Genomic DNA, 26,635 nt, shown 5'->3' with positions numbered 1-26,635 from the left:
AGTGTGTGCTATCACAGGTATGGTACAAGTGTCAGTGTGGGTGGGAACTTTTCAAAATACAATATCCCATAAGTGACTCACACCTGAATCCTGCAACAAACACCACTAACATTCCAATTTACCCTATTTTTCAGTTTGTTAATGTCGACAGGCATTGTTCCATTTTTAAAAAAGCTTATGACACCACAAAAATACACTTTCTAAGCATTATTAGAATATGTTGATTGGCTAATAATACAAGCCCCTGACTATCAATCCATTCTATGAAAACTGCTCATCAATAGTACTTTCCATTTCTGCAGTATTTGTGGCCCAAATTTTAAGTGATTCACCGTGTGTGTGTGTGTGTGTGTGTGTGTGTGTGTGTGTAGCCTATGACCATCTCAGCATTTATTGGAGTATTGTGTAAAAATTTTTGAGATTTTTAGTATCAATGTTAAACAACTTGTCTTTACACAGGCAGTTAGAAACAACCTGAAAAGCTAGTAACGGCATTGCAGGGGAGGTTGTGCTGAGAAATAATTGTTAAGAAAAAAAATTCTGTATGTTGCGCCATTTCTGAGTAATTTAGCATTGAAGTTAGCCTATCAGGTCATTGCACATGCATACACTAAAATGCAGTGACTTACAGACATCTGTGGGTCCGTGAATAATCACTTGTTCAAATGCTCCTTACAGTTAAAGGGCATCTTTTTCAGAAGTGATAAATTGCTTGATGATCAAAAGCTACATTTGTTTGGTTTGAGGAAACCAAACATGGCACAAGTTTGACATCGCCTCAGGCACGCTGCTTGAATTTGCATGCCCAATGACCTGATTGGCTAACTTCAATGCTACTAAAAGAAATCCATTAAATTTTGGGTATACGATAAATTGCAAAAATCCAAGGGCTGGCAATTCGACTAAATACCTAGAATTACAATTACGAACAACTTAAACTGGAAAGACCACATATATAGTTTGGTGGCCAACAGAAGTGTTTAAGCACAGAAGAGTGTTCCTGGATCATTCTGTAACAATTCTGGATGTCTGGAGTGTCGCATTGTCCTGCTGAAATTGGCCAAGTCTATCGGAATGCAGAATGGACATGAATGGTTGCAGGTGATCAGACAGGATACTTACGCACTCGTCATCTGTTGCAGTCGTACCTAGAAGTATCACAAATCCCATATCACTCAAACTGCACACACCCCACACCATTACAGAGCCTCCACCAACTTGAACAGTCCACTGCTGACATGCAGCATTTATGGATTCATGAAGATGTCCCCATACCCAAACAAATCCATCCGCTTGATACAATATGAAGCTAGACTTGGCAATGTGTTTCCAGTCATCAACAGTCTAATGTCGGTGTTGAAGTGTCCAGGTGAGGCATAAAGCTTTGTGTCGTACAGTCAGCAAGGGTACAGAAGTGGTTTGCATGCTGACACTTGTTGATGGCCCAGTATTGTTATCTGCATCAATTTGCAAAAGGGTTGCACTTCTGTCATGTTGAACGATTCTCTTCAGTCATCTTTGGTCTCGTTCTTACAGGATCTTTTTCCAGACACAGTGATGTCAGGGATTTGATGTTCTACCAGATTCCTGATATTCATGGTACAGTCGTGAAATGGTCATATGGGAAAATCCCCACTTCATCGCTACCTCAGAGGTGCAGTGGCCCATCGCTCTTGTGCCGACTATAACACCAAGTTCAAACTCACTTAAATCTTGATAACCTGTGATTGTAGCAGTAGGAACTGATCTAATAACTGCGCCAGAAACTTGTTGTCTTATACTGGAATTGGTGACATTGTGTGACATTTTAGGTACTTTGACATAATCAATTTTCCTGGACACAATGCACCTGAACAAACTTGTGGAACTGGCATACATCTTTATGATGAAAGAAAAATTCCAAGTTCCTTCATCAGTAAAAACTTAAAATTTGTTGATTGGTTATCTTGTATTTTTTAAAAAACTTTGTACACTTTTAGCTTGTTGTGATACTGAGAAAAGGCAATAAACATACAGAGAAATAAAATATTACCTTGTAAATTATTTAGGTGCACTGTGCTGGTACTGTAGTTCTGCAGCTTTACTGCATTGAGGGGTTTGTGTAGAGTGGATTGGGTGAGGAGAGAAGGGAAAGTCGTAAAAGTGTGGCTGAAAACAGGTGTAAGTGCGAGGGAGACAGCAAGAGCATGGGATAGGACTGCAGCTAAGAGATAAAACAGGTGCTTCGGACAGCAATGCAACATGGCACTGAGGAATTCATGCAGCACATCATGACAGTGATATGGTGGAGAAGTGGATTGGGAAGGTGTGAAAGAACAGAGGATGGCAGAATACCAGTAGGGGTGGTAAGGGTTGTGATAGGAGGTTCCTCACTTCCAGGCACGATAATTGATAGATACATAGATAAAAAGTCGAAGCCTTGTCGAAAGATATGTGACGGCTAGGGAACAGTCAGGAACTGTCTTCCAGAGAATTCTGACAATATGTGGATTTCATGGAAACCACTTTGGTCTCTGCAAAGCTACATACAAAAGTGTAGCTGGTTCTTCTAGGTCATGGGAGGTTTAGGGCTGTATGAGAATAGGACCCAGGAAAGCTCAATGGACTAGGTTTGGAGGCTAGTGCCTGACTGTGAAGGCCTTAGTCAAGCCATCAGAATGTGGTGCAAGGGAATTGTAATCATTATAGATCAGTCATTCACAGGTGGCAAGACTGATTTTTGATCAGATGTTTTGAATGTGACTCCCTGTTTCTGTCTGAATTTTCATAGTGAAGCTCAGGGGAAAGACGGACAAATGGGATATAAAATTAACCAAGCTGAGGTCAAGTTTAGCAAAAAGGGGTATAAATATCTGGGGGCAATCAAGCTAATTAAGAACAGTTTAGATAGTGATTTAAAGGAAAATTTTTATCTGAATTTTTGTAGCAAAATGAAGAATGGGAAATGGACAAATGAAATATGAAACTGACTAGCATAAGATCATGTCTTGCAATAGTTTTCTGGAATGTTATCAGGATAATTAAGAAAAACTTAATTAGTGATTTGAGGGTAAATTGCAGTATGAATTCTTGTCCAGATTTTCATGGCTATAGGAGGAGTGGGAAATGGGTAAATGGTGTATCATATTGACCAATGTCATCTAGTTTTGCAGAAAAGGGTTTATTTGCTTGAAAGTAATCAGGGTAATTAAGAAAATTTAATTCTTAGCCAAACAGGGAATGGGAAATGGACAAATGGGATATCAAATCGATAAGCATGAGATGTAGTTTTGCAAAAAAACTTAACGAGTGCTACCACCTAATGAAGTGTCACGAAGTTCATCTCTTCAAGGTCTAATCATTTAGCACATAAAAAGCTGCATTGGCATGGTATTTGACAGCCAAAAAGCCTCCCTTAAATCAAGTGCTGTACTTAGGACATCTTGAGAACAGGAAATGCAGGAAAGGCTAATGAGGTTTCAAAAAGTTAATTTCTTCAAAGCCTAGCTGTTCCTGGCATGTTAAAAAGTTGCATTTGTGTGGTATTTGACTCTCAAAATGACTTCCTTTGAACCAAGTACTAAATTCAGGACATTTCAAGAACAGATGATGCGAGGAAAGTGACTTTGTAAATGCCTCAGTGTCGTCTCAGCTCTATAAATGACTGTTGTTTCTCCTTTAGCTGTTAGCAAATTACAGTTGAAAGCTGGCGACAACACTGCTAGCTATCAAGAAGTCTTCTTATCCCGACTCATGTTTCAGGCATCAGCTGACATGCCCAAGTGTGGCCTTCCACTAATAGTGCCTGGTAAATGTGGAAGTTCTTCCAGCAACATTGAAGTCAGAGAAGCTTGTGAGAAGGACTGAGAATGGAAAAGATTGTCCAGGAGTGTGGAATCACCTCAAAGAGTGAGAAAGTTCTTTGCAGGCATTGACACTTTCTCTTGACTGATATACTCTTAATATAAATAAAATACCGATCAATAGTTAAATATATTTTATTTCATGCTTCCTGTATAAAACTTGGAAAAAATTGGGAAAAAAACAAAAACAACAAAATGGTTAAATGTCGTGTGAACTAAATTGTGCAAAAATAAGAAATAGAATAGGTTAGAGAAAACTTTCTGAGGCTTTTGAATGATGCTTGAAATCATGTACAGCAAATGAATTGCCTGTTGAATTAAAAGTTAAGTGTTTAACCTGCAATCTTAGAACTTTAAAGATTACTAGCAAATATTTGTCTAATTACGTTGGTCCTGCAGTCTTCTGTTGTGTAGCCTTGATATATTTCTGTCATCTGTGTCTGAAGGTATAAAAAAGTTACAATAATTTTCTGGTCTCAAAAATGTTTCAGTAGAGAATGCTCCTAATATCACGAATGCGAAATTGCGTTGTGGAAGAAGTAGTGTTTCGCTTATAGTTGCTGTCGTTATCATTATTCTTGTTCACTCACTTTTCCTGATTAAAAAAAAGTATATGACTTTGAGCTTAAGGTGCATCAGATGTTTCTGTAATCTGTTTTATTTCTTACTTTTAGACAAATGATTTCAGCAAAGATATACATCTTTTTCAGTTTTTCATGTGGCAGGGATTACAGCAGTCAAATTGCATGTACAGTTGGTGGTACAGGGGAGGGGGGCTTGATATGGATGAAAATGTGGATGCAATCATCAGAGAGGTGGATTTCAATGTCCATGAAGGTAGTGCATTTGGCCGAGGAGAACCAGGCAGAATGAATGGAGAGAAGGTGTTGAGAGACTGTGGAGGAATTGAGGCTAGGGTGCATGGCCCTAGGTTCAGATCATGAAAGTAGTTGTTGTTGTTGTGGTCTTCAGTCCTGAGACTGGTTTGATGCAACTCTCCATGCTACTCTAACCCGTGCAAGCTTCTTCATCTCCCAGTACCTACCGCAACCTACATCTTTCTGAATCTGCTTAGTGTATTCATCTCTTGGTCTCCCTCTATGATTTTTACCCTCCATGCTGCCCTCCAATACTAAATTGGTGATCCCTTGATGCCTCAGAACATGTCCTACCAACCGATACCTTCTTCTAGTCAAGTTGTGTCACGAACTTCTCTTCTCCCCCATCCTATTCAATACTTCCTCATTAGTTATCTTCAGCATTCTTCTGTAGCACCACATTTCAAAAGCTTCTATTCTCTTCTTGTCCAAACTATTTATCGTCCATGTTTCACTTCCATACATGGCTACACTCCATACAAATACTTTCAAAAATCACTTCCTGACACTTAAATCTATACGCAATGTTAACAAATTTCTCTTCTTCAGAAACGCTTTCCTTCCCATTGCCAGTCTACATTTTATATCCTCTCTACTTCGACCATCATCAGTTATTTTGCTCCCCAAATAGCAAAACACCTTTACTACTTCAAGGGTCTCATTTCCTAATCTAATCACCTAATCACCCGACTTAATTCGACTACATTCCATTATCCTCGTTTTTCTTTTGTTGATGTTCATCTTATATCAGATTTCAAGACACTATCCATTCCATTCAACTGCTCTTCCAACTCCTTTGCTGTCTCTGACAGAATCACAATATCATCGGCGAACCTCAAAGTTTTTATTTCTTCTCCATGGATTTTAATACCTACTCCGAATTTTTCTTTTGTTTCCTTCACTGCTTGCTCAATATACAGATTGAATAACATTGGGGAGAGACTACAACCCTGTCTCACTCCCTTCCCAACCACTGCTTCCCTTTCATGTCCCTCGATTCTTATAACTGCCATCTGGTTTCTGTACAAACTGTAAATAGCCGTTCGCTCTCTGTATTTTACCCCTGCCACCTTCGGAATTTGAAAGAGAGTAAACATAGGTTTGCCTTTCCTTAATCTAGCTTCTAAGATAAGTCGTAGGGTCAGTATTGCCTCACATGTTCCAACATTTCTATGGAATCCAAACTGATCTTCCCCGAGGTCGGCTTCTACTAGTTTTTTCATTCGCCTGTAAAGAATTCATGTTAGTATTTTGCAGCTGTGACTTATTAAACTGATAGTTCGGTAATTTTCACATCTGTCAACACCTGCTTTCTTTGGGATTGGAATTATTATATTCTTCTTGAAGTCTGATGGTATTTCGCCTGTCTGATACATCTTGCTCACCAGATGGTAGAGTTTTGTCAGGACTAGCTCTCCCAAGGCCGTCAGTAGTTCTAATGGAATGTTGTCTACTCCGGGGACCTTGTTTCAACTCAGATCTTTCAGTGCTCTGTCAAACTCTTCACGCAATATCATATCTCCCATTTCATCTTCATCTTCATCTACATCCTCTTCCATTTCCATAATATTGTCCTCAAGTACATCGCCCTTGTATAGACCCTCTATATACTCCTTCCACCTTTCTACTTTCCTTTCTTTGCTTAGAATTGGGTTTCCATCTGAGCTCTTGATGTTCATGCAAGTGGTTCTCTTATCTCCAAAGGTCTCTTTAATTTTCCTGTAGGCAGTATCTATCTTACCCCTAGTGATACTCGCTTCTACATCCTTACATTTGTCCTCTAGCCATCCCTGCTTAGCCATTTTGCACTTCCTGTCGATCTCATTTTTGAGACGTTTGTATTCCTTTTTGCCTGCTTCATTTACTGCATTTTTATATTTTCTCCTTTCATCAATTAAATTCAATATTTCTTCTGTTACCCAAGGATTTCTACTAGCCCTCATCTTTTTACCTACTTGATCGTCTGCTGCCTTCACTACTTCATCCCTCAGAGCTACCCATTCTTCTTCTACTGTATTTCTTTGCCCCATTCCTGTCAATTGTTCCCTTATGCTCTCCCTGAAACTCTGTACAACCTTTGGTTTAGTCAGTTTATCCACGTCCCATCTCCTTAAATTCCCACTTTTTTGCAGTTTCTTCAGTTTTAATCTACAGAACATAACCAATAGATTGTGGCCAGAGTCCACATCTGCTCCTGGAAATGTCTTACAACTTAAAACCTGGTTCCTAAATCTCTGTCTTACCATTATATAATCTATCTGATACATTTTAGTATCTCCAGGATTCTTCCATAGTATCATCTATGAATCTCAACCAGTCATGGGGTTTAGGGATTTCGGAAGCTAGGAAAATTTCCTCTAGACAATCCATAAACAGCTTGGCATAAGAGAGTGCCATGGTCGATGGCAACACAGTGGGTATGTTTGTTATTCTCATACATAACTATTTCCCCTTTGAGGGGAAAATATACAAACAAATTTGTGACATGGCCACGGCACCCACATATTGGAGCAATGTTAATTTCATTACAGAGACAAACATTACACTTTTCAGGATCACATAGTCTTACATTATTTTCTGCAGAAATGATATTGTAGACAACTTCCACCAAAGTCCTAAATTTTACCTGTTAGCTAATAAATGTTGGTTACGAGCATGTTGCTGACTCACCATCTGATAGGCTACATGCTCAATAGGTTCCATGTCACATATATAAATAGACTAGAGAACAAACATGAACTACCTTACAGAGATGAAGTGTGATCATATGTGGTTGTTCTAAAAACCACATTGGAGTCCACTGTTGCAGTTGTTGCTATTGAACCTGTTAGAGGCTAATGGAGCAGTAAGGGTTGACCAAGATATCAAATGGTGACCCAGACCAGGCTTTTGTCAAACGTCATGCAAGAAACACTCTTGAAAATGGAGTCTACCTTTATAACCTCTTGTCTGAGCTTAGATACCACTGTTGTGAGGCTTGAGAAATTATGTTTTGCCAACCGCTACACTGATTTGGCCATTGTTCCACACACACACACACACACACACACACACACACACACACACACACACACACACACACACACACACACACACAGCCACAGCCCAAGGTGTAGCAGCCTCTGCAAAACTGCAATGGTGGTCAGTGCACAGCTGCGTAGGTGCTATAACATTATGTTTTTACTCAGGTTAAAACATGAGTTTCATCTGTCTAAATTGGACGTAAAACAAAACCAAATTTTACACTGTTTAATAACAGTCACTGTGGAGAAATGTTATCATGTAAACAGTCTGTCCTGACTTTGGATCCAGTTGCCATCAAAATAATGGATGCACTGCCTCATCAAACTTTTGACTCCTTAAGGTCACTTTGCTGTATGTGTCTATACACTGAAAAGCCAAAGAAACTGGTATAGGCATGCATACTCAAATACAGAGATATGTACACAGGCAGAATAAGGCACTGTGGTCACAAATGGCTGTATAAGACAACAAGTGTCTGGCGCAGTTGTTAGATCAGTTACTACTGCTACAATCACAGGTTATCGAGATTTAAGTGCGTTTGAACTTGGTGTTACAGTCGGCGCAAGAGCAATGGGACACAGCATCTCTGAGGTAGCGATGAAGTGGGGATTTTCCCATACGACTATTTCACGACTATACCATGATATCAGGAATCTGGTAAAACATCAAATCCCGGACATCGCTGTGTCCGGAAAAAGATCGTGTAAGAACGAGATCAACGATGACTGAAGACAATCGTTCAACGTGACAGAAGTGTAACCCTTTTGCAAACTGATGCAGATTTCAATACTGGGCCATCAACAAGTGTCAGCATGCAAACCATTCAACAAAACATCATCAATATTTGCTTTCAGAGTCGAAGGCCCACTTCTGTACCCTTGCTGACTGTACGACACAAAGCTTTATGCCTCACCTGGACACTTCAACACCGACATTAGACTGTTGATGACTGGAAACACATTGCCAAGTCTAGCTTCATATTGTATCAAGCGGATGGATGTGTATGGGTATGGGGACATCTTCATGAATCCATAAACCCTGCATTGTCAGAAGTGGACTGTTCAAGTTGGTGGAGGCTCTGTAATGGTGTGGGGTGTGTGCAGTTTGAGTGATATGGGATTTGTGATACTTCTAGGTACGACTGCAACAGATGACGTGTGCGTAAGTATCCTGTCTGATCACCTGCAACCATTCATGTCCATTCTGCATTCTGACAGACTTGGCCAATTTCAGCAGGACAATGCGACACCCCAGACATCCAGAATTGTTACAGAATGATCCAGGAACACTCTTCTGTGCTTAAACACTTCTGTTGGCCACTTGTAATTCCTAGGTATTTAGTCGAATTGCCAGCCCTTGGATTTTTGCAATTTATTGTATACCCAAAATTTATCGGATTTCTTTTAGTAGCACTGAAGTTAACCAATCAGGTCATTGGGCATGCAATTTCAAGCAGCGTGCCAGAGGCGATGTCAAACTTGTGCCATGTTTGGTTTCCTCAAACCAAACAAATGAAGCTTTTGATCATCTAGCTTAAATTTATCACTTCTGAAAAAGATGCCCTTTAACTGTAAGGAGCATTTGAACAAGTGATTATTCACGGACCCACAGATGTCTGTAAGTCACTGCATTTTAGTGTATGCGTATGCAATGACCTGGTAGGCTAACTTCAATGTTAAATTACTCAGAAATGGCACAACATACAGAATTTTTTTTCTTAACAATTATTTCTCAGCAGAACCTCCCCTGCAATGCCGTTACTAGCTTTTCAGGTTGTTTCTAACTGCCTGTATAAAGACAAGTTGTTTAACATTGATACTAAAAATCTCAAAAAGTTCTTGACCAATTTACTTCAAATTTTTACACAATACTCCAATAAATGCTGAGATGGTCATAGGCTACACACACACACACACACACACACACACACACGGTGAATCACTTAAAATTTGGGCCACAAATACTGCAGAAATGGAAAGTACTATTGATGAGCAGTTTTCATAGAATGGATTGATAGTCAGGGGCTTGTATTATTAGCCAATCAACATATTCTAATAATGCTTAGAAAGTGTATTTTTGTGGTGTCATAAGCTTTTTTAAAAATGGAACAATGCCTGTCGACATTAACAAACTGAAAAATAGGGTAAATTGGAATGTTAGTGGTGTTTGTTGCAGGATTCAGGTGTGAGTCACTTATGGGATATTGTATTTTGAAAAGTTCCCACCCACACTGACACTTGTACCATACCTGTGATAGCACACACTAAAGAATAACACGAGTGCATACACTACTTATGTGGTTTCTGACCAGTAACGAGACAACTGACCATCACAGGTTATATTCAAAATAACCACAGGCATAAAAATACATGCTTCCAGTTTGGAATGGAATGACTGCTGCACACTTTCTAGCAGTTCAGTGGAGACATCTGAGCAGGCTGCAGTAATATGTCCTTGCATATCATTGGATGTAGTTGGCATGTTCGTGTAGGCAGTGTTTCTCAGCTTTCCCCACAGAAAAAAAGGCTATAGGTGTGAAATCTGGGGAATGGATCAAGCAGGGTACGGGTCCTCTGTTTTCAGTCCAGTGATGACGTTGTTTGAGAGGACACGGAGTAATTAAATGCTATTCTTTGCTGTGTTAGTGAATGTGATTGTTGAAAAAGAAGAAAAACAATCTTTTGACTACAGACTTTTAACTTACTTCATGTCTTAGCTCTGAACGAAGCAAGATGCATGGGACATCTATAAATTATTTGGTTGTTAAAAAAAGGCAATTGTGATTATATTTATTTGTATCTAATGAGAATCGATGTAGTTGGCTTGCAAGCATTTGTATGCTTATATGAAACTTGTGGAAAGGAAAATATGCCTGAGCTGAACTGAAAGTATGAGAGTACAGAGTTATTTCAAGTGAGAGAGATAATAATTTTTTGGTTCCTCTAACCAGCATTATTTCTTCGGAGAAGAAGTTATGGAGATTGACGCAGCCGCATATCCAGAGAAGAGGATCGGCTAAATGTTCCAAGTAAGTCAACTGTAGTAAGAGAAGTGTGAAGTTCACAATCCAGTTTTGAACCGCTTCTCTTGACGCCAAAGCCGTTAGACTACCTTACATAGTGAGGTCAGCTTAAGAAGTGAGACTTCTGTTGTGGGCTTGAAACTAACATACTAAGATAACAAATATCAACCAGTTATATAATAAAATGTTAGATCAGTTTCTCCAATAAGTAATGCCACAAACCATGGGCTTCTCAATAGACCAAGACAAATATACTTCATTGTCACCTCAAAACATTGTGGGCTATAAATATTATATTTCTAGTTTCCTCATTTAATACTAGTTCATGAAACATTGTTAGCAGATTTCACAGAAAATTTTGTATCTATCTTTATATATCTGCCAATTCAGATTTTTGAGTTATTTCCATGATTCTCTTCTGCAGGTTGAGAAAATCTGTAATGATATGCACTGTACTTCATTGTATACATTCAATATTCCTGTTAGTTCTGTGTGGTATGGATCTCACACACTCGAACAATGTTCTAGAATAGGTTTCTGTCATTTCTGTAAGCAATCTCTCTTGTATACTGGTTGCACTATTCCCAGTATCCATCTGCTTTACCTACACTGAGCCTACATTGTTGATATTCCTACTGGAGTTTCCATTGTTTGACTGAGCATTCCACTTCATATACCTACAAACTGTTACACCTTTTTTTTTTTTTTTTTTTTTTTTGTGTGTGTGAATGGACAGTTGGCAATCTTTCCACCATTTCAAAATCTTACCAAAATCTGATCAAACATTTTTCCAACTTTTTTTACACAGTACTGCATTACAAATAAGTACACACTCTTCAAAAGGTCTGAGATCACTATTAATACTGACAGTCAGTTCATTAATATACAACATGAATAGCAAAGGCTGAACACACTTCTGTGGAGCTGATCTGCCCACCTGCTAATAACACTTTATCCCAGATAACATTCTAAATATCTGGGCACAAGTTTTGTTTGATGATATACACAATCATACTTTTGTTAGCCAGTGGTGGGTTGCTACTGTGTTAAAAGCTTTTTTGGAAATAAAGATACACACCCTCTACCCAACTGACGTGATCCATGGCTTACAGGAAGTCATGTGAGAAAAGTGCAAGGATTTTTCATGACCAATGTTTTCGGAATCCACACTGGTTGACATAGAGCAGGTCATTCTGTTCAAGATACCTCCTTATGTTTGAACTCAGAACTAGTTCTAAGATTCTATAACAGATGGATGTCAAAGATACTGGAGAGAAGATTTGTGGATCATTTCCACTAACCTTGTTGTAGATGTGTGTAACATGTGATTTCTTTCTTCCAAATACTAGGCACAGTTTTTTGACTGAAGAATCTTCACTATACTATGGGTAAAAGCCTCAAATGCTTTTTAATCTAATAGATATTTCATCAGGCCCTGGATTTTTGTTTGATTCTCATGATTTTTACTATTTCTCAATGTCACTGATTATAATATCAACACAATTCACTATGCAATGATGCAAGAATCAAACTGGGCAATATACTTCTGGATTTTCCTTTGAAAATGAAGTTCAGAATTTCTCCTTTAGCTTCATTAGCCCCAATTTGAGTACTAGTGTATCTATGACCATCTGCTAATTTTAGTACCACTGACAGCCTTTACACATGACCAAAATTTATTTGGACTCTGCAAGAGGTCTTTTGATAAGATTTTGCTACACTAAGTAATTGAAGGATTCACTCACTGCCTTTTAATATTGCACATTTCATCACTCAATCTATACTCTTGGTCTTTGTTTTACAACGATTGTGCAGTAGTCGTTGAACTCTTCCATCGGGAGGGTGAACTTGGAGTTGAAGTGGGTGCTTAGGACGGAAATAGAGTCCCATATTGGTTTGATTCCTGTGGATGCTATCGATAGGTGGGACTACACTAGGCATGGCCTTCGCCTCAATAGGAAAGGGAAGGGAAAACTGTCTGGGTTGCTTGCAGAAAACTTAAGGGGGGACACTGTCACAAGTAGTAAAATACCAGTGGTCACATGTGTCAGAGGGATGCCTTTTTTAGGATAGGAAAGGGGGAAAGAAAACGAGTTTTAAGAGAGATTGGCAGACACACTCAGTTTGAGAAAATAGATGAACAGGAGTCAGATTTTAGCATACAGCCTCCATGTAAACAATGTTTAACAGAAAGTAATCAGAAACTGCAAGTTCATCTTCGCCAAAGCAGTTATAATCCCATTAGTATGCAGTATCAGTTATCTTTATTACACCAGAACATTCCGGGACTCAGAAATAAAGTTGATGAACTACTCATTTGTATTCATGAAATGAATTCATCTAACCAAACTGACATAATCTGCATCTCTGAACATCAAGTGGCCACTGGTATGGATATGATAGACAATTCAGGATTTAAGCTAGCTTCCTACTTCTGCAGAGTAGATATGGACGGAGGAGGAGTTGCCACATTTATTAAAAACTGCCATAAATTCAAGAACATTGACATTAATAAATTCTGTTTAGAGCAGCATCTAGAAGCATGTACAACAGAAGTAGACTTCCATAACAGATCCTACATAATAGTAACTATTTACTGAGCATCTGCAGGAAATTACAATCTATTCATAAATCATATAGAAGCTCTTTTGGGTTACATGACAGGAAGAAACAAAAAAATTTTGATTGCTGGTGACTTTAATACAGATTTTCTAATGCAATCTTCCAGTAAACATTCACTGCAGTTAGTAATGTCTTTCAATCTAACTCACACTGTAAACTTTCCAACTAGGATCACTACATCCTCAAGGACAGCATTGATAACATTTTTATAGACTAATCATATCATAAAACCTGTAATAAATGGACTATCAGACCATGACAGCCAGCTCCTTGTTTTAGATGTAAATTCTAAGCAGATTATCAAGACTGCTAAATCTGAGTACAGGGGAGTAGTCAATCAACCAAAAATTGAGTGTTTTAGAAAACTGCTCAAAGATATGAACTGGAAAGATGTTTATAGTGCTCATGACATGAATGAAAAATATAACACATTCATGAACAATGTCAGTACCATGTTTGAAAACTGTTTTCCTCTAAAAGTTACTCAAATTAAACAGAAGTCTATAATAAAAGGAAATACAGAAGCGTCCGGTCCCACCCGTCTGCTTTGACCCATGAAGTCACAAATATGGCGGAAACGACCATAAACCAAGATTCCAATATGGCGCATATAAAGTCGTTATGTACACATTATGAGGACGAAAATACATCAAAAAACAAACACACACACGTTCCACAAAAAGCCTAATGACACTAACGGGACAAGCATGGGAAATAGGGTTTTTTGGGTGGGGACAAACTAAATATAAACAAATTTAGACACCTACCCCATACAAAACCACACAAAAAAAACCGACATCACAAAACTCCCCAAATACCACTAAACACACTATCATCTGGAATCGGACACTTCCCTTGACCTGTTATCCTTACGACATCTCCACATACAGCCGTCCATAGTCCGAGACACCGGAACTTTAAGTAAGCCTCATTTCTTCACGACATACTGAACACTTCACGAATTCATCCAAAAATCCGAATAGTTGAAGAAATTTTATTAGAAACATCGCACTGTCCGCCATCATAGCCGACAACGGAAAACTGTTGACCCTGTCAGTCATATCCATACCTACCAAAGACATAAAAAAAGCAATTTACCAAAATACACACGACGCCACACTCGCAAACTAAACCAAAAAATCACCTAACACTCCACCAGAGAGCACCACCGATCGCATCACAACGGCACTCTCACAAACTAAATTCCGCACCATCATGACGTCACAGATCACAACAGTCTTACGTCACGGGTCAAAGTTGACGGGTGGGACCGGATGCTTCGGTCGACCCTAATAAAATCATGGATTACACAAGGAATAAAGATTTCCTGTAAGACAAAAAGGAAAATGTAGCTATCGACCAAGAACAGCTCCAATGCTGATGATTTAGCTAAATACAAGGAATACTGTAAAATATTAAATAAAGTAATTCAGACATCTATACAAATGCACTACAAGAAGAAGATAGCAATGTCAGAGAACAAAATCAAAACAATATGGGATATAGTGAAAGAGGAGACTGGTAGAACCAAAAAGGAACAGGAGCAAATAGCATTAAGGATAGATGACACATTAATAACCGATGGACACAGTGTGGCAAATCTATTTAACAAGTACTTTATATCTGTTACTGATAGAATGGGATTGTCAGGATCAGTAAATAATGCCCTTGAATATCTGAAACAAGCCTTTACAAATAGCTTCAGGTACATGAATATGTCACTCACGTCACCAAAAGAAATAACTTCCATGATAAAATCTTTAAAAACAAAGCATTCTAGTGGTTACGATGAAATATCAACAAAGTTAATTAAGACATGTTCTTGTGAGTTTAGTACAATTCTAAGTTACTTGTGTAACTAGTCAATTATAACAGGGACATTTCCTGACTGGCTAAAATATGCATTCTATTCAAGAAAGGGGATAAAGAGATACCATCAAACTACAGACCGATTTCACTTTTGCCAGCATTCTCAAGAATTTTAGAGAAAGTAATGTACAGGCAGCTTCTCAACCATCTGACCACAAATAACATATTATCAAGAACACAGTTTGGATTTCTGAAAGGTTCTGATACCGAGAAGGCTATTTACACCTACAGTGGAAATGTACTTAATTCATTAAATAACAAATTACAAGCAGCAGGTATTTTCTGTGATTGTCAAAGGCATTTGATTGTTTAAACCACAACATCCTTTTAAATAAATTAGAATTCTATGGTGTCACGGGCAGTACTGCAAAATGGTTCAAGTCATACCTCACTAACAGGAAACAAAGGGTGTCAGTCCAAGGGACTAGTGAATTAAGTCATCAGTCATCATCAGAATGGGATGAAATTACATGTGGTGTCCCACAAGGATCCATCTTCGGGCCATTGCTTTTTCTTGTGTACATTAATGATCTCTCATCAGTTACACTGCCAGAAGCAGAGAGCAGAGTTTGTTTTGTTTACAGATGACACAAGTGTTGCAATAAATAGTACGTCGAGTGTAGTTCTAGAAAGATCTGCTAATGATATTTTCATGGATATTAATAAATGGTTTAAAGCCAATTCACTGACATTAAACCTTGAAAAGACTCACTATATGCAATTCAGAAGCTGTAAGAGGTTTCCACACAGCATATGCATAAAGTATGAAGAAGAGCAGATAGAAGAGGTTGACAGTCTTAAATTCCCGGGATTACAACTTAATAATAAATTCAGTTGGGAGGAGCACACCACAGAACTGCAGAAACGCCTTAACAAATCTGTATTTGCAATTCGAGTGTTAGCTGACATAGGCAACATAAAAATGAAAAAGCTTGCATACTTTGCCTACTTTCATTCCATAATACCATATGGTATAATATTTTGGGGTAACTCTTCAAGTCAAACAAAAGTTTTCAGAGTCCAAAAGCATGTAATATGTATTATTTGTGAAGTGAATTCACGGACGTAATGTAGAAACCTCTTCAAAGAACTGGGTATACTAACTACTGCCTCTCAGTATATTTACTCCCTAATGTAATTTGTCCTAAATAATATATCTCTTTTTCCAACAAACAGCTCAGTTCATACATACAATACCAGGAACAAAAATAATCTGACAAGGACTTAAAAGCACTTACTTTAGTTCAAAAAGGGGTCCACTACTCAGGAACACTCATCTTCAATAATTTGCCAGCAAACATAAAAAATTTAGTTACAAATAAAGATCAGTTTAAAAGGAGCCTGAAAGACTTGCTAGCAGCCAACTCCTTCTACTCCATTGACGAATTTTTTAATAGTAACAAATGATGTATTGTATATATTCATAGTATTAGTATTGTTATATCAGCTTTTTTTAAAAAAAAAAAAAAAAAAAAAAAATCCCCCATCCACGAGGATCTCCTCAGCAGGGATCTATGGAGCGAGAAACTAATCTAATCTAATCTAGAAGCTTCTTTACAGAGATGTCTACCATGAAGGATACCTCCCATTATGAACTGCTCTACTAAGTACATATGCATCTAATGATTGATCAACTATTCTAATGAAGTGAAGCTACAGTTCGTCAACATGCAACTGTCCATGGCTGAATTTTTAAAGTTCCTCCTGGAAAAATGACACTATGGTCTCTTTATCTAGGTTTTTGAAGATATAAACATTCTGAATTGTTTTAGTGCCATTCGTACTTGCACTATTGTTACAACTGCGTCATGATCAATGATACCAGATTCAATATGGATCTGTTCTGGGTAGATTTCAGAGAAGACATTTGACACCATTCATTCTGTATGATGTCCTGACATGCCCATCACATCATTGAGCATTATACTGAGTTTATGGACTGGGACTAGGGAAATGAAAGATCACAAAATAATTATGGTATATAACAGGCAGGCAGTCAGAATTTAAAAAAAAGGATGAGTGTCATTAAAAAAAGGTTAAATTTGGTGTATGAGAGATGAGTAATATAACTTGTTAGGTTACAAATAGTGCACCACAGTCACCCATGCCAGATTCCTGTATCCTTAAGACATCTCATGGCTGGGAAAACATGTCAGGATACTGATATTTGTTTACTAGACAATAAGTTATTCAAGACAGAATACAGTTAACAGCACTTGTATTTCTCAATTTTAAGGATACAGGGTACTTATAAATGGTGGAAAAACCGAAATTTAATGTGACTTGATTAAATTCTATAGTCTTTCCTGATTACATTGATATATACATTATAGGGTTTCAGATGAAAAATGACCTACATGTACCAAAGTTACGGTCATGTATGTCACCACATCCCTTTTATTTCTGTTACAGAAACCAGCACTATTTCGAAAAGAACTGTGAACTTTCTGTTTCCAGTGATTATACATATGGTACATGTATATGTTGGTAACAGTGCAGGTTTCTAGTGTCTGTAAATATTTATCTTTGATAGTATTTACTTTTTTCACTAATGCAGTTTGTTCATGTGTTACTGAACAACATATATTTGTGGACGTATATATCCTTTAGTGTGCAATAAATATGAACTATGCCACATATCAAGAAATTCAATAAAAGGAAATTCCGTGGTAACCATTTCACAAAGAAAGCAAGCCACACTGTTGAAAGTAACCCACATGGCACACCTCCTGGTGATTCTTAGGTGTCTTGACAGTTGTGTCTATAGCATCTATGAAACGTGCTGCAGAAGAAACTGTAAATATTAGTGCAACCAGGGACACTGCTGTTGCACTTGATGGGACATGGCAACCCTGAGGACATCATTCCTTGAATGGTATTGTAAGTGCTACTTCTCTCGAGAATGGAAAAGTTGTTGATGTTGAGTGCTTATCTAAGTACTGCCACACCTGCCATGGTAACACTGAAGGACATATTGAACATCAGTGTTCTAAGGATTATGATGGTTACAGTGGGGGTATTGAGTGTGATGGAGCTCTAAAAGTATTTCAGAGGTCGGTGCCCATTTATAATGTTAGATATACGAAGTACCTAGGTGATAAGGACCCTAAAGCTTTCAATAAAATTAATGAGTTCAATGTTTATGGTGATATCTTGGTAACAAAACTGAAGTGTTGTGGGCATGTGCAAAAGAGGATAGGTGCTAGACTGAGGAAGCTACGAAGAGAAATGAAAGGAAAGTTGCTATCTGATGGAAAATCTCTGTCTGGCAGAGGCAGATTGACAGAAACTAAAAAAGACCTTCTGCAGAGTTATTATGGACTGGCCATTAGACGAAGTGCACCTCTGGATGAAGTTACAGCAATGAGAAAATCTGTATGGGCCACTTACTATCATAAGTTGTCCACAGATGACCATCCTGTTCACGGACATTTCCCTAAAGGAGCAGATTCTTGGTGTGGTTACCAAAAAGTGAAAGAAAGTTTTCAAATATACCATCATAACCATTCTCTTCCTGAGCCTGTTATGAATGAAATAAAACCAATTTTTGGAGACCTGAGTGACCCCGTTTTGCTTAGTAAATGTCTTCATGGGGGCACTCAGAATACAAATGAAAGTTTCAACAATTGCATATGGGAAAGATTACACCAAAAGGGTAGGGCTAAATATATTAAAAGTCGGCGTACTAGATGAAGTGATATGTTTAAATGATGGAGTGATAGGAAGGTTGGAAGTCCTGAGAAATTTAAGCATAAAATGTGGCTCTCATATTGGGCATTAATTGCTTGAGTGTGACAGACAATGGGTGCATGAAGCTGAAAGATTCGCTCTTTAAGTTACCAAAGAAGCAAGAAGTGCTAAAAGGAATGCCAAGAGGAAGCTTGAATATGAAGAAATGCTGCAGGATGAAGACTATGCTACAGGAATGTTCTGAGGCAGAGTTTGATTGGACTCATATCTTAATTTGCAATTTCTCGCAAGTTGTATTTTGCAGAATTCAGGTACAAACATTTCCTAAAGCTTATAAAGCATTGCTCCAATTTTTTTCTGTAACTTCCAATAGTCCATACTTGTGTAGTAGACCTAAGCTTTATTGCAGAATGAACTAAAATATAAAAAAATAACATTTTTATTAGGAAAAAATTATAAAAATTAAAATGTGAGATGTGATATTTTTTATCTTAGTAATATAAATAATAGGTGGAATTAAATAGGGCTAGAACCTCAGCCATCATGTCATGCATATATGGTAAAAATTTGGTCTCCTTCAAATGTATAACATCGGATTAAATGGTACCACAATTTGACGAAGCATTTTGGAAAAAAATTGCATCAATTTCTTTGTATTTTTTAATAACCCTAAACAGGTTCAAAAATATTCAAAATATTTCTAATTTTTTTAGAAAATGTGCTGCATTACCCGATCTCAACAACAAATATGTAAAACATATACATTATAAACAGTGCTTGAAAGAAATAAGTGCTAATTTTTACATAGGCCTAATTTTGAGCTGAGAAAGTACTACCCTGTATCCTTAATGATATGTAGGCCTTACACAATCAGCTAATCAGAAAAAATTTACCTTAACCTGAATAAATCTTTATCTTGAGAAAATGCATTAGCTGTTACAAGCTTTATTTAAGTAACCACATACAGGACTACAGAGACAACAGCAAATCATATGTGAAATGCAAGTGTCATTAACTAGCAGGTTAATGTACTTTAAACAAATTATTTTCAAGTACAATTCCTGCACATAATTTGATACATAATTTCTATAAAAAATAGTAGTCTACCACTGGTTCATTTGACATGCTGAGAGTGATCAGATTTTTAGAGTGGACTTCAATACAGGAGATGTAAATTTCTAAATCAACATTTTTATGCTACAGTCTCCCCATCATTACTTATCATTCTCATGCACTTAATTTTTTTTATCTCTATTCCATGCAGTTCATAGTGTTACAGAAATTTACAAATATCTCATTTAAAGTACAAAAGATAGGCAAAATAGTCATACCACCAGATTCATGCAATGTGCTACACATAACAAATAAAACATCGTACCTTATTGTATTATTCCTCATTTCAAATGCATGTTTGTAATTTTGATGTGATACTTACTGAAGTTGCTTAACTCATCCAACAGTACGTCTCTAAACGGATCACTGCACTTTAAGCTGCTAATTTTGGTGACATAATAACGCCAGTTCCTGCATATCAAACCACTAAAAATATTCAAAGGTTTGAATTCGACAAGCAAATCCACGAATATATAATTGTACACCGAAATCACACAACTATGATAACAAGAACTTTACGGGTCCTAACAGGGCCACAAACAAATGCATTTCCACAATAAACATTTGTTAGTGGCACGATTACGATGCAGAGGCCGTCTAGATTTCTATGTACACCTACAAGTACACATCATCAAAAGACTATTAAAAATCGCACTTTGTCACACGTTGTAAACATCATAACCCCGCCACCATCAAACTCAAACATAAACAAACTAGACACAACAAAAACTACAGTCAGAGATAACATGCATCAGACGGCGTTCCACGTGAACTTGGATGCTAGCAAAAGAGGTGTGAAAGCTCAAAATGCAGTGCCGCGGTGACACCCGGATTCCATGTTACAATGCATTACATTACCAGGTTGCAAGCATTGTGAAGCCTAGTGCAGGGTTGGCTCAGTTGACTAAGAGCATTGGGGAATTATGTAGGAATTTTTCGAAACAGTATAATGTAATGATTGTGGGTGGAGCAGCGTATAGTATTGATATGGACGGGGAATACGACGTAGGTGGTGTCCTAAAAAAGACAGCTATTTAAACCAGAGGCACTAATGTGCATTTCGTGCAACTGTTTCGGCTTCATGATCGGCCTCATCTTAATGTGGCTATTAGACTTTTAAAATGGGATTGGAGAAGGCGTTAATGGCAGAGGGCATGGATCACATCGCAATGATGCTAGTTGTGTCTATCAGTATATCAGGTTTCACTAGGCATGGCCTACGTATGAGAAGGGGAGGATAGCAAAGCTTAAAGGTGACAGTACAGAGTGCGGTGGTGGTATCACTCATGGGAAAATTCCTGCAGTAGTTGGTGTTAGAGCTGCACCCTTTTTAGAATGAAGTCAGCTGATAGGTATACCTTCTTAAAGGAAGTCCCTCTAACTAAGGAATCACCTTCAGAGATGGTCGGGTATCCAAGCAGAAAAGGAATTAGCATCGTTCATCAAAATATAAGAGTTATTAGAGACAAAGTTAGTGAACTGTTTGTAGATGTTGACTCTGACATTATTGGTATATCGAAGCATCACTTAAATAAAAAGACAATCCAGAGACTTCCTTTACAAGATACAGATTAGCTGGTTGTTATTCAAGGAGTTCCTTGCAGATTGGGATAGTGGCCATGTACCAAAAAAAAAAAGTTTCCGTTTGTGTCCATCGACATAGACGTCTCATGGCACTGCACTGAAAGGATATTTTAATGTTGTGCAGGGGCAGTTGAATTTAGTGAAGCTAAACTTCTAATTGTTGTTGTTTATAGGTCCTCCTTACTCTGACTTCAGAGCATTTCTGTTCAAGTTAGAGAGGGTTCTTGGTTCACTTTATAGGGAGTACAAAAAATTAGGTATATGAAGTGACTTCAGTATTAATTTTGCATACAACTGTGCAAGGGTGTTGGTAGATCTCCTAAACTCATATGGCGTGATGCAGACAGAGTTTTTTCCAACCACGTTGCAAGGGGACAGTAGCACAGCCATAGACAATATTTTTATTCATTCTTCATTAATAGAGAGGCATTCTGTTAGTAAAAAGGTGAATGTCCATTCAGACCATGATGCACAAATTTTAACACTAAGAGGTTTTTGTACTCAATCGAATGTTATATGTAATTAAAAACTATATAGAAAAGCTAATCCAATGGCAATAGAGAGTTTTTTAAACCTTGTTAAGGAACAAGAGTGGCAGGATCTTTGCAGTGCTGATAACATCGGTGACAAACACAGTGCTTTCCTTAGGACATTTCTCACGCTCTTTGAAAGTTGCTTTCCATTAAAAAGTTCTAAACAAGCTACTGGCAGTAAAAGACGGCCTGCATGGCTGATTAGTTTGATAAGGATATTATGTAGAACAAAGTGGGAATAATATCAAAATGTCAGAAGTAGTCACAACCAGGCTAAAGTAGCCCATTACAAACAGTATTGTAAGGTGCTTAAAATGTTATTAAGAAGACAAAGAGTATGTGGTTCGCAAATAGACTACTCAATTCACAGGATAAAATTAGAACCATGTGGTCAGTTGTCAAGGAAGTGATGGTCAGCAGCACAAAGTGGATGATATAAAGTCAGTTGATACTAAAAATATTTCTGTCAGTGATAAGCCAGACATATGTACACTATTAACAATATTTTCTGAGCATCGTTCGTGAATTAAATAAAAACTTTGCTTTTACCGGGAATCATATAACACTCTTGGAAAATGTCTTTTTCAAGACTGATGACTGAAATACTGGTCCCTGATACTGAAAGGTGGAAATTTGAGTCAATAATTAAGTCACTGAAGACTGAAGACTCTCATGGCTATCAGAATATGTAAGTACTATGCTGCACATATTAGCCCTGTACTTAGGCATATTTGCAATTTTTCCTTTAGGAATGATCAGTTCCCTGAATGATTAAAGTACTCTGTAGTAAAGCTGCTTTATAAAAAGGAGAAAGGAATAATGTAGACAATTTTAGACCTATATCTATGCCATCAGTGTTTGCTAAAGTTACTGAAAAGGCTGAGTATGTAACGATAATTGATCATTTTATTCCACATAATTCGCTATCAAATGTACAGTTCAGCTTTAGAAGTCGTTTAACAACTGAAAATACAATATTCTCTTTTCTCTGTGAGGCTTAAACAAAAGGTTTCAAACGCTAGGCTCCAGAAGTTGGACCACTATGGAATACGGGGACTAGCTCACAATTTGGTCTTCTGTTACTTTAACAACAGATAGCGAAAAGTAATTATTCATAATGTTAAGAATGGCTGTGATGTGAGGTTCGGGTAAATTTTGGGTGCCCCAGGGATCAGTGCTGGGGCCACTTCTCTTCCTTATCTATTTAAATGATATGCCCTCGAGTATTCAGGGAATTCTAAAACATTTCTGTTTGCTGATTACACTAGCTTGGTAGTAAAGGATGTTGTATACAACATGGGCTGTGTTTCAAATGGTGCAGTTCATGACATAAGCTCATGGCTTGTAGAAAATAAATTATCGCTAAATAACAATAAGACTCAGTTTTTACAGTTTCTAACACATAATTCAACAAAATCCGACATTTTAATCTCACAGAATGGGCATATGGTTAGTGAAACAGAACATTTCAAATTTATATTTGTTCAGTTAGATAGGAAACTGTCATGGAAAGCCCATATTCAGGATCTTATTCAAAGACTTAATGCTGCCAGTTTCACTATTTGAATGGTATATGAAGTAAGTAATCGTTCTCCAAAAAATTAGTCTACTTTGCATATTTTTATTCGCTTATGTTGTATGATATTATATTTTGGTGTAGGCCTTCTCATTCTCAAAGGATATATGTGGCTCAGAAATGGGCAGTTCGGGCAACAAGTAGTGTAAGCTTGCTAACCTCTTGTTGACCCCTGTTCACTCATATGGGTATTCTGACACTGGCCTCTCAGTATATGTATTCTTCACTATCATTTTTTGTTACTAATATCAGCCTATTCCCAAGAATTAGCAGCTTTCACGCTGTTAATACTAGGCAGAAATCCAATCTGCATATGGATCGCACTTCCTTAATTCTTGTGCAGAAATGTGTGCAGCATATTGCTGCATCCATTTTCAATAAGCTACGACAAGAACTCAGAAATTTTAGCAGTAATTCATGTGCTTTCAAATAAAATCTTCGAGCACTACTCCTATTTTGTGGAGGAGTTCCTTGAAAAATTAAGTTGATTTTCATGTTATATTGTTGACTGCATTTACCAAAATTATGGATTGTATTTTTTGGGTTCATAAACATTTTATTATATCTGTTATTACTTTTATGTGGTAATTTCATGTACTGACATGTTTTCATGACCTTGGAGATTTGGTCGTCTATTTTGTTCTATGGAACTAGACGTATAAATGAATAAATAAATTAATTAATACTTGTTCCATAGATCATGATACGACATTTCGCAATGATGTGGAACATCTCACTTTAACCAACGTTTTCACTGCACATTATATATTTTACTTTCATTTCTGTGCAGTTAGTACATCATATATAAAAATTCATTTATTGATTAGAACCAGTTGTGATTCAGAAATTCTTTTAATTTGTTTTTAAATGTTGGGTGGCTATCTGTCAGACTTTTAATGTTATTTGGCAAATAACTAAACGTTTTTGAGGCAGCATAATTCAGCCCTTTCTGTGTCAAAATCAGATTTAACCCACAATAGTGAAGATTAGCCTTTCTTCTAGTGTAGCAGCTATGCATTTCACTATTGTTTTTGAATTGAAATGGGTTATTAATAACAAATTTCATAAGTGAATAAATGTATTGCTAAGGTACTGTGGATATCCCAAGTTCCTTAAATTAATATCTGTTAGTTGATCTTGGGTGGGCTCCAGCTATTATTCTGATTACATGCTTTTGTACAATGAATATTTTTTCTCTTAATGGTGGTTTACCCCAAAGTATGATGCAATAAGAAAGCACTGACTGAAACTAGGCATTGTAAGCTAATTTACTGATATGCTCATCACCAAAATTTGCAATAACCCTAACAGCATAGGTAGCTGATCATCAATGTGTTTGTTCCAGTTCAATTACTCACCAGTTCACGTACCGAGCAATTTTGAATCTTCTGCCTTAGCAACAGACTTCTGTTCAAAGTCTATATTTATCAGTCTTGTTATACGATTCAATGTACAGAATTGTATATACTGCGTTTTCTCTAAATTTCGTGAGAATCTGTTTGGAGAAAACCACTTAATAATTTTCTGAAAGACATTATTTACAATTTCCTCCACTAATTCTTGCTTGTTGGGTGTGATTACTACACTTGTACTATCATCAAATAGAACTTGCTTTGCATCTTCCTGAATGCAGAGTGGCAGGTCATTAGTATGTAGGAAGAACAATAAGGGGCCCAAGACTAAACCCTGTGGGACACTAATGATAATTCTTTTTTTTTTTTCAGGCTACCTGTACTGTTAATTTCAACCTCTGAGTTCTTCCAGCTAAATATTAATTAAACCATTTTTGGAGTGTCCCACAATACTTAAGCTCATCTAGAAGAATTTCATGATTCACTTACTCGAAAGCTTTTGAGAGATCACAAAATATCCTAATGGGTGATGTTCTGTTATTCATAGAATTTAATATTTGATCAGTGAAAGCATATATAGCATTCTCTGTTGAAAAGCCTTTCTGAAATCCTAACTGACATTTTGTTAGGACTTCATTTTCGCAAATGTAGTTTTTTGCATTCAAACTGCTGGTATCAACAGAAACAACATGGGGAATTATCGATGTTACCAACTAGGTTACAGCAATAAAGCATCACTAAATAGAGGGGGAAACAAATAAAAAAACTATATGTATACTACCTGTACTGTTAATTTCAGCCTCTGAGTTCTCCAGCTAAATATTAATTAAACCATTTTTGGACTGTCCCACAATACTTACGCTTATCTACAAGAATTTCATGAGTCACTTAGTCGAAAGCTGACAGACACGAAGATTCATTCGTTCCCCTTCATCAAATTTTGACTTTTCAAGCATCATGCAAGTTAATAAAAGTACTGGGCCTACTTTAGTCGTTAATTGCGTCATTAGGTCCACCGTACAGTTGATAGTCAGACTTTCAAGTCTCCAATAACAGGAGTATAAATCAAACTGAAAACATTGTGTAACTAGCATTCAGGAAGTTCTTATGTGAATTCAATTATTGGACATTTGTGTGCATTTGTGACCAGAAATGGTATATATTTATGACATACATTGCCAGCAGCAAACGGTAGTTCTCATTAACTGCAGATTTTTAATTTCCTCCTATTCTGGGATAAAAGGCCGGTTCACTCTGGTCGTCAGTTCATGGCACCCTCACCTCAGAGTGTATTCACACCAGCCATCACAACACATCACAATAATTCCATTAGTCCAATACCACACTGTGAAAGTGAGTTTCATTTATACATTTACTATAGCTTGCGTCATGTTGGAAGGCGACCCTATTTTCAGCCATTCTGCGCTTCCCCCACCAGTAACTGCTAGCAGCCAGTAAGATTCATTCTCTTTCCGAGCGGCTAGCCGCGAGTTACAAACTGGACTGCGAGAATCTCTCTCCCACATGCTG

At 37.4% G+C, this 26,635-nt stretch overlaps 1 protein-coding gene across 1 annotated transcript in view; it reads right to left on the bottom strand.

Annotated features, from left to right (window-relative positions):
- Positions 1-20,965, bottom strand: part of LOC126191352 (pre-mRNA-splicing factor syf1 homolog) — a 154,272-nt gene extending 133,307 nt beyond the window's left edge. The window contains exon 1 of the mRNA XM_049932191.1: positions 20,383-20,965. The gene's annotated coding sequence lies outside the window, so the exon portion shown is untranslated. The remainder of the gene's footprint in view (positions 1-20,382) is intronic.
- Between the last annotated feature and the right edge of the window lie 5,670 nt (positions 20,966-26,635).

This window comes from Schistocerca cancellata, chromosome 6 (genome assembly GCF_023864275.1).
Source record: "Schistocerca cancellata isolate TAMUIC-IGC-003103 chromosome 6, iqSchCanc2.1, whole genome shotgun sequence".
NCBI lineage: Eukaryota > Metazoa > Arthropoda > Insecta > Orthoptera > Acrididae > Schistocerca > Schistocerca cancellata.
The sequence above is the reverse complement of the archived record's forward strand: the minus strand, read 5'-3'. Positions and strand labels throughout refer to the sequence as shown.